Raw genomic sequence first — 16,166 nt, 5'->3', positions numbered from 1 at the left:
AAAATGGAACTCAAATTGAGCCGTCATTTCCTCTTTCTTTAATTAGGAAGACGTGGGACACGGCAGAGCTGCTCAGATGATGAGGATGGGTAGGGGGGAGGGGGGTAGGGATGTTGTCAGTGAAGGACTTGGGGGGGGCAGAGAGAGGGGGGGGGGAGGAGGAGGAGGAGGGGGTATGCAGCATTATGATCCGATGAATCAACAGAAAGTCAGAGATGAAACATGTTTCAGATAAACGCCGACAAGTCCATAGTGCGTGCGTATATATATATATATATATATATATATATATATATATATATATATATATATATATATATATATATATATATATATATATATATATTTTATTCATATTTATTTTGCTTTGTCGCTGTCTCCCGCATTTGCGAGATAGCGCAAGGAAACAGAAGAAAGAAATGGCCCAACCCACCCCCATACACATGTATATACACACTCGTCCACACACGCAAATATACATACCTATACATCTCAATGTACACATATATATACACACACAGACACATACATATATACCCATGCACACAATTCACACTGTCTGCCTTTATTCATTCCCATCGCCACCTCGCCACACATGGAATACCATCCCCCTCCCCCCTCATGTGTGCGAGGTAGCGCTAGGAAATGATAACAAAGGCCCCATTCGTTCACACTCAGTCTCCAGCTGTCATGCAATAATGCCCGAAACCACAGCTCCCTTTCCACATCCAGGCCCCACACAACTTTCCATGGTTTACCCCAGACGCTTCACATGCCCTGATTCAATCCACTGACAGCACGTCAACCCCGGTATACCACATCGATCCAATTCACTCTATTCCTTGCCCGCCTTTCACCCTCCTGCATGTTCAGGCCCCGATCACTCAAAATCTTTTTCACTCCATCTTTCCACCTCCAATTTGGTCTCCCACTTCTCCTCGTTCCCTCCACCTACGACACATATATCCTCTTGGTCAATCTTTCCTCACTCATTCTCTCCATGTGCCCAAACCATTTCAAAACACCCTCTTCTGCTCTCTCAACCACGCTCTTTTTATTTCCACACATCTCTCTTACCCTTACATTACTTACTCGATCAAACCACCTCACACCACACATTGTCCTCAAACATCTCATTTCCAGCACATCCACCCTCCTGCGCACAACTCTATCCATAGCCAACGCCTCGCAACCATACAACATTGTTGGAACCACTATTCCTTCAAACATATCCATTTTTGCTTTCCGAGATAATGTTCTCGACTTCCACACATTCTTTAAGGCTCCCAGGACTTTCGCCCCCTCCCCCACCCTATGATTCACTTCCGCTTCCATGGTTCCATCCGCTGCCAGATCCACTCCCAGATATCTAAAACACTTTACTTCCTCCAGTTTTTCTCCATTCAAACTCACCTCCCAATTGACTTGACCCTCAACCCTACTGTACCTAATAACCTTGCTCTTATTCACATTTACTCTTAACTTTCTTCTTTCACACACTTTACCAAACTCAGTCACCAGCTTCTGCAGTTTCTCACATGAATCAGCCACCAGCGCTGTATCATCAGCGAACAACAACTGACTCACTTCCCAAGCTCTCTCATCCACAACAGACTTCATACTTGCCCCTCTTTCCAAAACTCTTGCATTCACCTCCCTAACAACCCCATCCATAAACAAATTAAACAACCATGGAGACATCACACACCCCTGCCGCAAACCTACATTCACCGAGAACCAATCACTTTCCTCTCTTCCTACACGTACATATGCCTTACATCCTCGATAAAAACTTTTCACTGCTTCTACCAACTTGCCTCCCACACCATATATTCTTAATACCTTCCACAGAGCATCTCTATCAACTCTATCATATGCCTTCTCCAGATCCATAAATGCTACATACAAATCCATTTGCTTTTCTAAGTATTTCTCACATACATTCTTCAAAGCAAACACCTGATCCACACATCCTCTACCACTTCTGAAACCACACTGCTCTTCCCCAATCTGATGCTCTGTACATGCCTTCACCCTCTCAATCAATACCCTCCCATATAATTTACCAGGAATACTCAACAAACCTATACCTCTGTAATTTGAGCACTCACTCTTATCCCCTTTGTCTTTGCACAATGGCACTATGCACGCATTCCGCCAATCCTCAGGCACCTCACCATGAGTCATACATACATTAAATAACCTTACCTACCAGTCAACAATACAGTCACCCCCTTTTTTAATAAATTCCACTGCAATACCATCCAAACCTGCTGCCTTGCCGGCTTTCATCTTCCGCAAAGCTTTTACTACCTCTTCTCTGTTTACCAAATCATTTTCCCTAACCCTCTCACTTTGCACACCACCTCGACCAAGACACCCTATATCTGCCATCTATCATCAAACACATTCAACAAACCTTCAAAATACTCACTCCATCTCCTTCTCACATCACCACTACTTGTTATCACCTCCCCATTAGCGCCCTTCACTGAAGTTCCCATTTGCTCCCTTGTCTTACGCACTTTATTTACCTCCTTCCAGAACATCTTTTTATTCTCCCTAAGATTTAATGATACTCTCTCACCCCAACTCTCATTTGCCCTATATATATATATATATATATATATATATATATATATATATATATATATATATATATATATATATTTTTTTTTTTTTTTTTTTTTATATACTTTGTCGCTGTCTCCCGCGCTTGCGAGGTAGCGCAAGGAAACAGACGAAAGAAATGGCCCAACCCCCCCCCATACACAAGTACATACACACGTCCACACACGCAAATATACATACCTACACAGCTTTCCATGGTTTACCCCGGACGCTTCACATGCCTTGATTCAATCCACTGACAGCACGTCAACCCCTGTATACCACATCGCTCCAATTCACTCTATTCCTTGCCCTCCTTTCACCCTCCTGCATGTTCAGGCCCCGATCACACAAAATCCTTTTCACTCCGTCTTTCCACCTCCAATTTGGTCTCCCTCTTCTCCTCGTTCCCTCCACCTCCGACACATATATCCTCTTGGTCAATCTTTCCTCACTCATTCTCTCCATGTGCCCAAACCATTTCAAAACACCCTCTTCTGCTCTCTCAACCACGCTCTTTTTATTTCCACACATCTCTCTTACCCTTACGTTACTTACTCGATCAAACCACCTCACACCACACATTGTCCTCAAACATCTCATTTCCAGCACATCCATCCTCCTGCGCACAACTCTATCCATAGCCCACGCCTCGCAACCATACAACATTGTTGGAACCACTATTCCTTCAAACATACCCATTTTTGCTTTCCGGGATAATGTTCTCGACTTCCACACATTTTTCAAGGCTCCCAAAATTTTCGCCCCCTCCCCCACCCTATGATCCACTTCCGCTTCCATGGTTCCATCCGCTGACAGATCCACTCCCAGATATCTAAAACACTTCACTTCCTCCAGTTTTTCTCCATTCAAACTCACCTCCCAATTGACTTGACCCTCAAACCCTACTTTATTATATTTATTATATACTTGATATTAATTATAATTATATTGATATGCTAATCACTCGACTAATTACACGAATTTTAAGGTTTTGGCCACAGATTCTTATTCAGCAGAGGTAAAAGCATTTGTGTTGAAATTTCGAGGAAAATCTATTTATTGAAAAAATCACGAAAAATCGTAGGATAAAATTTGGTTCAGATTTTCAACTTGTTCAGATTTTAAGGAAAATCAGGGTATAATTGCAATTCTATATGGTGATTAAGGATATCGAGTCAAAAGACTGCATTTCGTAAGATTAAGCGCTTAATTACATACGTGATATTGATTATAATTATATTAATATGCTAATCACTCGAGTAATTACACGAATTCTAAGGTTTTGAACACAGATTCTTATTCAGCAGAGGTAAAAGCATCTATGCTGAAATTTTGAGGAAAATCTACTTTTTCAAAAAAATCAAGAAAAATCCAAGCCTTGGATAAGATTTGGCTGAGATTTTCAACTTGTTAAGATTTTAATGAAAATCTGGGTATAAGTGCAATTCTCTATACTGATAAAGGATATCGAGTCAAAAGACTGCATTTCATAAAATTAAGCGCTTAATTACATACTTAATATGAATTATAATTATATTAGTATGCTAATCACTCGACTAATTGCACGAATTTTAAGGTTTTGACTACAGATTCTTATTCAGCAGAGGTAAAAGCATCTGTGTTGAAATTTTGAGGAAAATCTATTTTTTCAAAAAAAATCAAGAAAAATCGTAGGCTATAGCCTTGGATAAAATTTGGTTCAGATTTTCAACTTACTTAGATTTTAATGAAAATCTGCGTATAAGTGCAATTCTCTATGCTGATTAAGGAAATCGAGTCAAAAGACTGCATTTCATAAAATTAAGCGCTTAATTACATACTTAATATGAATTATAATTATATTAGTATGCTAATCACTCGACCAATTGCACGAATTTTAAGGTTTTGACCACAGATTCTTATTCAGCAGAGGTAAAAGCATCTGTGTTGAAATTTTGAGGAAAATCTATTTTTTTAAAAAGATCAAGAAAAATCCAAGGCTATAGCCTTGGATAAAATTTGGCTCAGATTTTCAACTTGTTCAGATTTTAATGAAAATCTGGGTATAAGTGCAATTCTATATGGTGATTAAGGATATCGAGTCAAAAGACTGCATTTCGTAATTTTAAGCGCTTAATTAAATACATGATATTAATTATAAATATATTAATATGCTAATCAGTCGACTAATTGCACGAATTTTAAGGTTTTGACCACAGATTCTTATTCAGCAGAGGTAAAACCATCTATGTTGAAATTTTGAGGAAAATATGTTTTTTGAAAAAAAATCAAGAAAATGAAAGCCTTGGATAAAATTTGGGTCAGATTTTCAACTTGTTCAAATTTTATTGAAAGTCTGGGTATTAGTGCAATTCTCTATGCTGATTAAGCATATCGAGTCAAAAGACTGCATTTCATAAAACTAAGCGCTTAATTACATACTTAATATGAATTATAATTATATTAGTATGCTAATCACTCGACCAATTGCACGAATTTTCAGGTTTTGACTACAGATTCTTATTCAGCAGAGGTAAAAGCATCTGTGTTGAAATTTTGAGGAAAATCTATTTTTTCAAAAATATCAAGAAAAATCCAAGGCTATAGCCTTGGATAAAATTTGGCTCAAATTTTCAACTTGTTCAGATTTTAATGAAAATCTGCGTATAAGTGCAATTCTCTATGCTGATTAAGGAAATCGAGTCAAAAGACTGCATTTCATAAAATTAAGCGCTTAATTACATACTTAATATGAATTATAATTATATTAGTATGCTATACGCTATACGCAGATTTTCATTAAAATCTGAACAAGTTGAAAATTTGAGCCAAATTTTATCCAAGGCTATAGCCTTGGATTTTTCTTGATTTTTTTGAAAAAATAGATTTTCCTCAAAATTTCAACACAGATGCTTTTACCTCTGCTGAATAAGAATCTGTGGTCAAAACCTGAAAATTCGTGCAATTGGTCGAGTGATTAGCATACTAATATAATTATAATTCATATTAAGTATGTAATTAAGCGCTTAATTTTATGAAATCCAGTCTTTTGACTCGATATCCTTTATCAGCATAGAGAATTGCACTTATACCCAGATTTTCATTAAAATCTTAACAAGTTGAAAATCTCAGCCAAATCTTATCCAAAGCCGTGGATTTTTCTTGATTTTTTTGAAAAAGTAGATTTTCCTCAAAATTTCAGCATAGATGCTTTTACCTCTGCTGAATAAGAATCTGTGTTCAAAACCTTAGAATTCGTGTAATTACTCGAGTGATTAGCATATTAATGTAATTATAATCAATATCACGTATGTAATTAAGCGCTTAATCTTACGAAATGCAGTCTTTTGACTCGATATCCTTAATCACCATATAGCATTGCAATTATACCCTGATTTTCCTTAAAATCTGAACAAGTCGAAAATCTGAACCAAATTTTATCCTACGATTTTTCGTGATTTTTTCAATAAATAGATTTTCCTCGAAATTTCAACACAAATGCTTTTACCTCTGCTGAATAAGAATCTGTGGACAAAACCTTAAAATTCGTGTAATTAGTCGAGTGATTAGCATATCAATATAATTATAATTAATATCAAGTATATAATAAAGCGCTTATTACGAAATGCAGTCTTTTGACTCGATATCCTTAATCAGCATAAAGAATTGCACTTATGACCAGATTGACCTTGAAATCTGAACAAGTACAAAATCTGAGCCAAATTTTATCCAAAAATTCTTGATTTTTTGGAAAAAATAGTTTTTCCTCCAAATTTTAGCATAGATCCTTTTCCCTATGCTCAATAAGAATCTGTAGTCAAAACCTTAAAATTCTTGCAATTGGTCGAGTGATATATATATGTATATATATATATATATATATATATATATATATATATATATATATATATATATATATATATATATATATATATATATATATATATCCTTGGGGATAGGGGAGAAAGAATGCTTCCCACGTATTCCCTGCGTGTCATAGAAGGCGACTAAAAGGGAAGGGAGCGGGGGGCTGGAAATCCTCCCCTCTTGTTCGTTTTTTTTTTTTCCAAAAGAAGGAACAGAGAAGTGGGCCGGATGAGGATATTCCCTCAAAGGCCCAGTCCTCTGTTCTTAACGCTACCTCGCTAACGCGGGAAATGGCGAATAGTATGAAAGAAATATATATATATATATATATATATATATATATATATATATATATATATATATATATATATATATATATATATATATATATATATATATATATGGCAGAGAGAGAGAGAGAGAGAGAGAGAGAGAGAGAGAGAGAGAGAGAGAGAGAGAGAGAGAGAGAGAGAGAGAACAGGGGGAAAAATGAACTCATTTGTCAAATTGTGTGAAAGTGAGGCCACGAGCGTGGTGTTGTCTGTGGCAGGTAACTGGACACGAGCGTTGTATGCTCAGTTACGCCCTCATTCATTTGCAGTGAAAAGAAAAAAAAGAGTTAAGTTCAGGGGAAACGATCCAGACACTTTTGCATACACCGAGCAATACGATATAAGATTAAATTCTCAACCAAATCCTTTTTCTCAAGCCACAAATCTGGTGAGGACCCACTGCTGGACGACCCATCTGTGGCCTCCTCACCTGAAGACGTCGGTGTTTTAGAGTAAGATAAACATTGGGCTGCCATAAGCCTACCTCCAGGATATACCCAGGTCAGAGCCAGAACCCAGCCAGGTAGTGTCATCATCTCAGGTGCCATAAAGCCATATAAAGAGCCTGACGACCTGGTGGCCTTACCTGGGTGGGGGGAGGATCATATGCTGCCACAGATATTGTTTGGTGGCCAGAGGTGAGGTGGGCTGGCGGGGCCGTGGTAGAGAGAGAGAGAGAGAGAGAGAGAGAGAGAGAGAGAGAGAGAGAGAGAGAGAGAGAGAGAGAGAGAGAGAGCGAGAGAGAGAGAGAGAGAGAGTGCTGCTCTTGTTATTGTTTCGTCGTTGTGGCCACTGTGACCCACTAGTTTAATTAGGCGTAAGTCCCACCCGGACCGACACCGCAGGTCGGACCATGAGCTTCATAGCAAAGTTCTTTATTAGATCCATCCAGTACGTAACCCCTTAACCACCAGACGGGTCATCCAATACGTAACCCCTCAACCACCAGACGGGTCATCCAGTACGTAACCCCTTAACCACCAGACGGGTCATCCAATACGTAACCCCTCAACCACCAGACGGGTCATCCAGTACGTAGCCCCTCAACCACCAGACGGGTCATCCAGTACGCTATTTTAACATCCCTCTGTCCAGAATGTGTTGAGTGGTTCCCAGTTACTCAACAGGAGCACTGCACGACCAGACTCTGTGATGATTCGGCGTCGCTGGATTACACAGGTTTCCTTCGTTGGCGGTATTTCTGTCATACGGTTGACGCGCTTTCTCTCTCATTACCGATGCCATCAAGTACCACTCGGACGGAGAGACACCAAGAATCATACATACCCTTCTGGTGTGTGTGTGTGTGTGTGTGTGTGTGTGTGTGTGTGTGTGTGTGTGTGTGTGTGTCCCCAACTCTCACAACTGCGTGAGGAAAGTGATGGATGACTTGCATCGTGGGGCGACGTCATTCTCGCCTTCTTTCTTGGTAAGGTTGAGTTCTTTCCATTTACAGAGGGTTGGGAGCTACAGGAGACCATGTGCATGTTAGCATTTTAAGTCTTCTGGTGACCAATTTTTGATTGGTTATGTAACTAAGAACAAATGTGTGGCGAGAAGACGTTTTCTTTCTTAGAATTGATATTCAGGGCGTTGTAATGGGCAGTTAAAGAGATATTGTACATGGAGATGTTTGCTTCTCGTCAGAAATGAAGGCTAGCTCAAGGTTCTGTCATACAGTGGGGAGGGAGGCAGCACACAGACGAGACACACATAGGTTTTAATTTCGAATACCTCCGTTTCCTGACCACACATTCATCCTTTCGTTATATTGTACTTGATAGACGCTCGTACGACATCAAGGAAATATTGTGGCGTTTCCTCTGCTTCAGGGAGTTGCTAGAACCTCTTACAAATCGTAGATTTAAGATCGGGTGTGACGGAAGCATGTTGACAACACCAGCGATGCTCCAGTTGTAGTGCGATGTGAGAAGTGGCTTATCATCTTGCATCCCTGACACCTTGGGCCCGACTCAGAATGATGATGGCAGATTGGCACCTCAGCAAAACTGATTGGAGTAACTTGCGAAACTTCTTTTCTAACTTTCCCAGGATGAATTACCGTCCCTTATGAGGTGATGCTTCTGCCTCCGCCAGACGCATAGCAGAGGTTACTGTTGCTTGAATGGAATGGAAGCATTCATCCCCTCTTCCTCCAGGACGATCTCTTCTTGCAGTCCATGGTTCAACTGTTCCTGTTCTGAGGCCATTCAGGCAAGAGATTAGGCATGTCGGGCGGGGAAAAACACACACACACACACACACACACACACGTTAGTTAGTATATACAAAGTTTGGTGTACGATAAGTTCACAATTCTATGAGATATGATGTTTCCTGGATAACCTCTTGAGGATGAGAGTTTGGCACGATAACTTTAACTCTCGTGTACAAACCAAGTTGGGGTACGGTATACCTTCCCTGGAGTACGATAACAGCCGTAGGGTACAGTACCTGACCCTGTGAAAACAACCACTGAAGTATGATATTTTAAGCAGAGAATGATCAACACCACTAAGGACGCCGCTTGAACCAGATTACAGTAATGTATTAGTATCATTGATACCTCATCATTATACCTGATCAGGATTGACTTTTGATAAGCATACCTCCAGGCAGGCCATCTTATTATCCAGGTGAGAGCCAGAACCCAGCCAGGTAGTGTCATCATCTCAGGTGCCATAAAGCCATATAAAGAGCCTGACGACCTGGTGGCCTTACCTGAGTGGTGGGAGGATCATATGCTGCCACAGATATTGTTTGGTGGCCAGAGGTGAGGTGGGCTGGCGGGGCCGTGGTAGAGAGAGAGAGAGAGAGAGAGAGAGAGAGAGAGAGAGAGAGAGAGAGAGAGAGAGAGAGAGAGAGAGAGAGAGAATGTGCGTGTGTGTGTGTGTGTGTTGCTCTAGCTGTTTTGACCCACTGGTTTAATTTGGCGTACGTCTATCCTGACTGCCGGTGGCCGGACCATGAGGTTCGCAACAAAGTTCTTTATTAGATTCGTCCAGTACGTAAACCCTCAGCAACCAGACACCCGTCACCCTCCACCCAGCAGGTCGAGTTCACCTGGGGCAACGTTGGTCAGGCTAGGCCTTCTGTTGTAATGTGTCTGGTTAAATGAGATTGAACGAGTGTTTTTGAATGCATCATATTTTGTGCAACGTAGGTATCATTGTTCATAATCTTTGAATAACATTTTCTTATTCTCCTTCCTTTATTGTTGTTGGAACTATTCGTATTTTTCTTTTATATCTTTTTATCTTATCTCCGACCATGTTATCGCAACACTTTTACTTAGGACGTGGGTGTCCGTAAATCGCAAAGTAATAAATGGAAATTATAACCTATTGACCCCTAACACACGAGCGAATCTTCAGTTAATCCTTCAATGTCTCACCCAGGGTTTATAAGGCCTTCTCGTCCCACTTTTTGCACCAAGTTGGTAAAACTTACCAGAGACTATGTACTGTAGGTAATATAGTCAAACCCAACTTTGTAAGAACTTATGTAATATTAATCCACTGCGGTCTGACTATGACCCTATGTGACCTCTGTAATCCTTTTTGCGCTACCGCTCACAGGACGAGCATGGGGTGTACAATAGATATGCCGGTGTTACCGGCACCAATCAAATCAAATCCCGTCCAAACTGTATGCAGTAGTACCTGCTAAAATTGGAGCGCTGCATGACCAAACTGTGTGATGAGTCGCCTCTGCTCAATGACAGGCCTATGTTTGTAGGGTATTCTGTCACACAGGTGACGTGTTCTCTCATTACTGATGCCATCGTGTACCACACCACGGGGCATACGCCTCTGGTGTGTGTGTGTGTGTGTGTGTGTGTCGTAAGACCCGGTTGCCAGCTCTTACTACTGTGTGAGGAAAGTATTGGATGAATGACTTGCAGTGTGAGGCACCGTCATTGCCAGTATAAATCTAATGTTAGAGACAGGCATAGTTGTGTGTAGCCATCAGCGTAGCCAGGTCTGGTTAAGAAGACCATCCTTCAGTAGTTTGGAACTTGGAACACTGGAGCAAGTCTTGAGGCCTCCATTATTTATGAATAAACACACACACACACACACACACACACACACACACACACACACACACACACACACACACACACACATACAAACAACAAACAAACAAACCGTTACTCTTCGTGATCTTTGTGAATGACTCGCCAGAAGGTACATACAGACCCCTGCCCATGTATGGTTGCAAGACGATGCAAAGGTTACGGAGGAGGAGGACGACGTGAAGGTGGAGGATTGCATCACCTTACTATGGGACCTTGACACACTCCGAAGTTGGTGTGGTACGAGGTTGATGAAGTTCAGCCTCAGTGAATGTGAATCATTCGGGATGGGTGACAGAGAAAGAAGGCCACGATATTGATCATCATTTTGCAGGAATCTGGTTGTGAGAGAGACTTGGGAGTTGAGTTTGTCCCTCACCTGTCGCCATAGTCCCCACCTGGGAGAAGAGTTAAGGAGACCAACTGCCTCCTAGCCAATTTTAGAACCGGTTCTAAGTTCATGGGTTGTTCAGCTAGCTGTTCACTTCATGCATGAGGCCAAATCGAGAACATGCTTCTCAAGTTTGGTCACCGCACCTTAAAGAAGCACAAAGAACTCATAGAGAAGGTCCATAGGAGAGCAACACAGATGGTGCTAGAATTAAGAGAGCTAAGTTACAGGGAAAGGTTATAGAGGCTTAAGTCTGCCTTCCTTGGAAGAGAGAAGAGTGAGGGGTGTTCCAATCATAACCTAATAGTTTGTAAAACAGTGAACAGTTCTTCGAGAGATGTAGGGATAGAACCACCAGACGACTTTAACATGAAATAAGGCAAAAAATTTGTCTTAAAAAAAGATGTGGATTGCTTTCATAGCATGTGATCCTTCGTCCCTCAGTTGTTTTTCGACATTACAACCGCATCGAGTCCATTAGTTCCCGTGCAGACCACTAAAAGAACAGCTCCATTCACCGCAGCTGTGAACATCATCAACAATAAGTTTACTACTTATGACCTTCCACTCTAATATATGTGTTAAGACTGTGACCACCCTCCCGCTCCACTCCCTCCCCCAGTGCTTATGTCCTGTGAATTTTATCTGTGCAGTATTATTATTATTATTATTATTACTATTATTATTATTATTATTATTATTATTATTATTATTGTTATTATTATTATTATTATTGTTATTATTATTATTATTATTATTATTATCATTATTATTATTATTATTATTATTATTATTATTATTACTATTATTATTATTATTATTATTATTATTATTATTATTATTATTATTACTATCATTATTATTATTATTATTATTATTATTATTATTATTATTATTATTATTATTATTATTATTATTATTATTTTTATTATTATTATTATTACTATCATTATTATTATTATTATTATTATTATTATTATTATTATTATTATTATTATTATTATTTTTATTATTATTATTATTACTATCATTATTATTATTATTATTATTATTATTATTATTATTATTATTATTATTATTATTATTATTATTATTTTTATTATTATTATTATTACTATCATTATTATTATTATTATTATTATTATTATTATTATTATTATTATTATTATTATTATTATTATTGCCATTATTATTATTATTATTATTATTATTATTATTATTACTATTGAATCTATATTGGATTATTTTGTGGTCATTATTATCGCCTTCAGTGCACCCTGATCTTTGCTATAACCTGAGGTCAGCATTGAACCTAGCTTTGATAATTTGTGTTCACTGTGACCTTAACTAATCCATTCAGTGCTACAATATTGTTCGTATCATTGTAATTATTAATTATTATCATTATTATTATTATTATTATTATTATTATTATTATTATTATTATTATTATTACTATTATTATTATTATAACTTTTGATATTGATATTATTATGATTATTATTATTATTATTATTGCAAGAGTTTTGGAAAGAGGGGCAAGTATAAGTCTGTTGGGGATGAGAGAGCTTGGGAAGTGAGTCAGTTGTTGTTCGCTGATGATACAGCGCTGGTGGCGGATTCATGTGAGAAACTGCAGAAGCTGGTGACTGAGTTTGGTAAAGTGTGTGGAAGAAGAAAGTTAAGAGTAAATGTGAATAAGAGCAAGGTTATTAGGTACAGTAGGGTTGAGGGTCAAGTCAATTGGGAGGTGAGTTTGAATGGAGAAAGACTGGAGGAAGTGAAGTGTTTTAGATATCTGGGAGTGGATCTGGCAGCGGATGGAACCATGGAAGCGGAAGTGGATCATAGGGTGGGGGAGGGGGCGAAAATTCTGGGGGCCTTGAAGAATGGGTGGAAGTCGAGAACATTATCTCGGAAAGCAAAAATGGGTATGTTTGAAGGAATAGTGGTTCCAACAATGTTGTATGGTTGCGAGGCGTGGGCTATGGATAGAGTTGTGCGCAGGAGGATGGATGTGCTGGAAATGAGATGTTTGAGGACAATGTGTGGTGTGAGGTGGTTTGATCGAGTAAGTAACGTAAGGGTAAGAGAGATGTGTGGAAATAAAAAGAGCGTGGTTGAGAGAGCAGAAGAGGGTGTTTTGAAGTGGTTTGGGCACATGGAGAGAATGAGTGAGGAAAGATTGACCAAGAGGATATATGTGTTGGAGGTGGAGGGAACGAGGAGAAGAGGGAGACCAAATTGGAGGTGGAAAGATGGAGTGAAAAAGATTTTGTGTGATCGGGGCCTGAACATGCAGGAGGGTGAAAGGAGGGCAAGGAATAGAGTGAATTGGAACGATGTGGTATACCGGGGTTGACGTGCTGTCAGTGGATTGAATCAAGGCATGTGAAGCGTCTGGGGTAAACCATGGAAAGCTGTGTAGGTATGTATATTTGGGTGTGTGGACGTATGTATATACATGTGTATGGGGGTGGGTTGGGCCATTTCTTTCGTCTGTTTCCTTGCGCTACCTCGCAAACGCGGGAGACAGCGACAAAGTATAATAATAAAAAAAAAAAATTATTATTATAATTATTATTATTATTATTATTATTATTGCTGCATTTAAGCACACACACACACACTCACACCAGGAAGGAGCCACGTCAACAAGATGAGAACTGGTCTTGATGTCGTGGAGATGAGTGGGTTACCCAAGTGGTGTCGGCCGTGCGTTGTTTACTGGACCTGGGCCGCTGGGCTGGCGTCTGTCAAGCGCACATGACGCGAGCCAAAACATCGGCAGCGACGGTGTGCGGAGGACGTCCGCATACCGCCGTCTGCCCTGAAGAGGTGTAGGTTTCGAAATAGTTTCCAGCAGTCGTGGATCAGGTTTCCCTCCCCCAAGACCCCGATCAACCAGTTCGCCAGATGATAGACATTAGATATTCATATTATTGTAGGTTCTGGTATCATGGCCTACATACAGGTTGGTAATGTGCTCAGTGTGGTGTCACAATGCAGGTTGAGGTGTTTTGTGACTGTGTAGTGAGTTAAGGACTAAGGCTTGTGGTATATTCACTTATAGCTATATCCATTCGTCTGGTGTGTCCCGTGTCTTAATAAATCCCTCACGGGATTGACCTTATTCATGCTAATGGGAGGGTCCTGTTGAAGGAATTATTCTCTCTCTCTCTCTCTCTCTCTCTCTCTCTCTCTCTCTCTCTCTCTCTCTCTCTCTCTCTCTCTCTCTCTCTCTCTCTCTCTCTCTCTCTCTCTCTCTCGTTTACGAAAGCCTCAGATGGTTGAGAGTGATAATGTTAAGACAATCACAGTTCCCAAGGATCCTCGCTAGCTGAAGTGAATGTCTTCAGCACTGGGGTTTCGAGAGATGGGAGGAGGGTAGGGAGTGGGGTACGCCCGTGAAGTCTTCCACCGATGGACTTGAAGAACTGTTGTCTCACGTGTGCTTGGGCTTGGGTCGTCCCCATCAGCACCGAAACGCTTGCAGGTACTGTCGTAAGGGCGCATCATTGCCAGGCCTCTACCCTGAGGCATCCAAGGAAGTCAATTCCAGTTTGGAAGAGAGACAGTGTTTGGTAGGACGGAGGGTGAACCAACCTTCCACGTTGCTGATGACATACCCACGTCAGCCCAGTACCGACCCACCTGCACTGGAGCTTGTGGCGACGAGACGATGTGCCATGAGCATTACTACACCCATTGCTAGAGGATCGTCTTGCCTGCCCTACCCACTGGACTTTCCATGCGGGACAGAGCCGCTGATTAAGCCTCAGTTGAATCTCATTGGTAAGGTGTGGCCGCCGACCGGTGTGTGTGGAAATCCTCAACTTAAAAATTCTGTGGAAATTGTTTACACCAAACTCTCCTCTCTCTCTCAAAAAAAAAAAGAAGATAATAAGAGATATACGTAATCTGCTTGACAGAGCTTATTTTAGATGCTCAAGTCTTCCTCTGAGTAGGGTTTACAGACATAGTCGGGTTCCGTATCTCCAGATCTACCACTGGAAATCGGGAATGATGACCCTGTGTAGCGACCTGCACTGGCGGTAGAATGTAAATGCCCCTCGCAGTTCGGTCGCCATTTTGATGTCATCAGATCAATAAGATAAAAAGAAAGCATCAAGGGGTACCGGTGTGCCGCACCCCAACTTCGGTATCAGCTCATTATTTTACGTTAGAGACCCATCAAGACACATCTTACCAACGCTGCTGGGCCAGGTATGTTGACCCCTGACCTGGACATTTGCCGTTGGAATAATTTTGCATTGATATCAGGTTCTCCGCTTGGCTCTTCCCGACGTCCCTCCCTCAACTTCACCTCCCACTGCCTCTCTCCTCCCCCACCACTCTTCTCTGTATCCAGCCTCTTCCACTTAACTCCCTCCCTCCATCTGCTTTCACTTTCATCTTCCTTCTTCCACTTGTATCCTTACTCCACCACGCACTTTCCCTCCATATACTCCTTTCTTCATCTACCCAAACTTTGTTTTAACTCCTCCAGCTTACCCGTACCCTCCCTTTTCTCTCTCCCTCTACTTACTACTCCTCTTCCACCCACCACCCTTCCCTCCACACAGACGACTGCTTTCGACCAATTTCCCTCTCTGCATCTAACCCTTTCCCTTCTCATACTAACTCCCTTCTCAACCCTCCTCTCTGCCGATGTAACACCCTCACTTCACACATTCCTGCTTCCACCCATCCTCTTCTCAACCCCTCCCATTCCCATCCTTCACCAATCTCCCTCCTCTCACATGCTCCTAACCTGTTCCAACTTTCCACCATCTCCCTCCATCCCACCAGTTCTCTCCAACCCCTCTCCCGCCTCCCTCTCCCATAATAAATATACCTCAACTTAGCGAGCCATTCGTAAGCGCGCCCCCGTCAGTACAACAAC

The sequence above is a fragment of the Panulirus ornatus genome, chromosome 12, assembly GCF_036320965.1.
Source record: "Panulirus ornatus isolate Po-2019 chromosome 12, ASM3632096v1, whole genome shotgun sequence".
Lineage (NCBI taxonomy): Eukaryota > Metazoa > Arthropoda > Malacostraca > Decapoda > Palinuridae > Panulirus > Panulirus ornatus.
Note: the sequence above shows the minus strand (reverse complement) of the source record.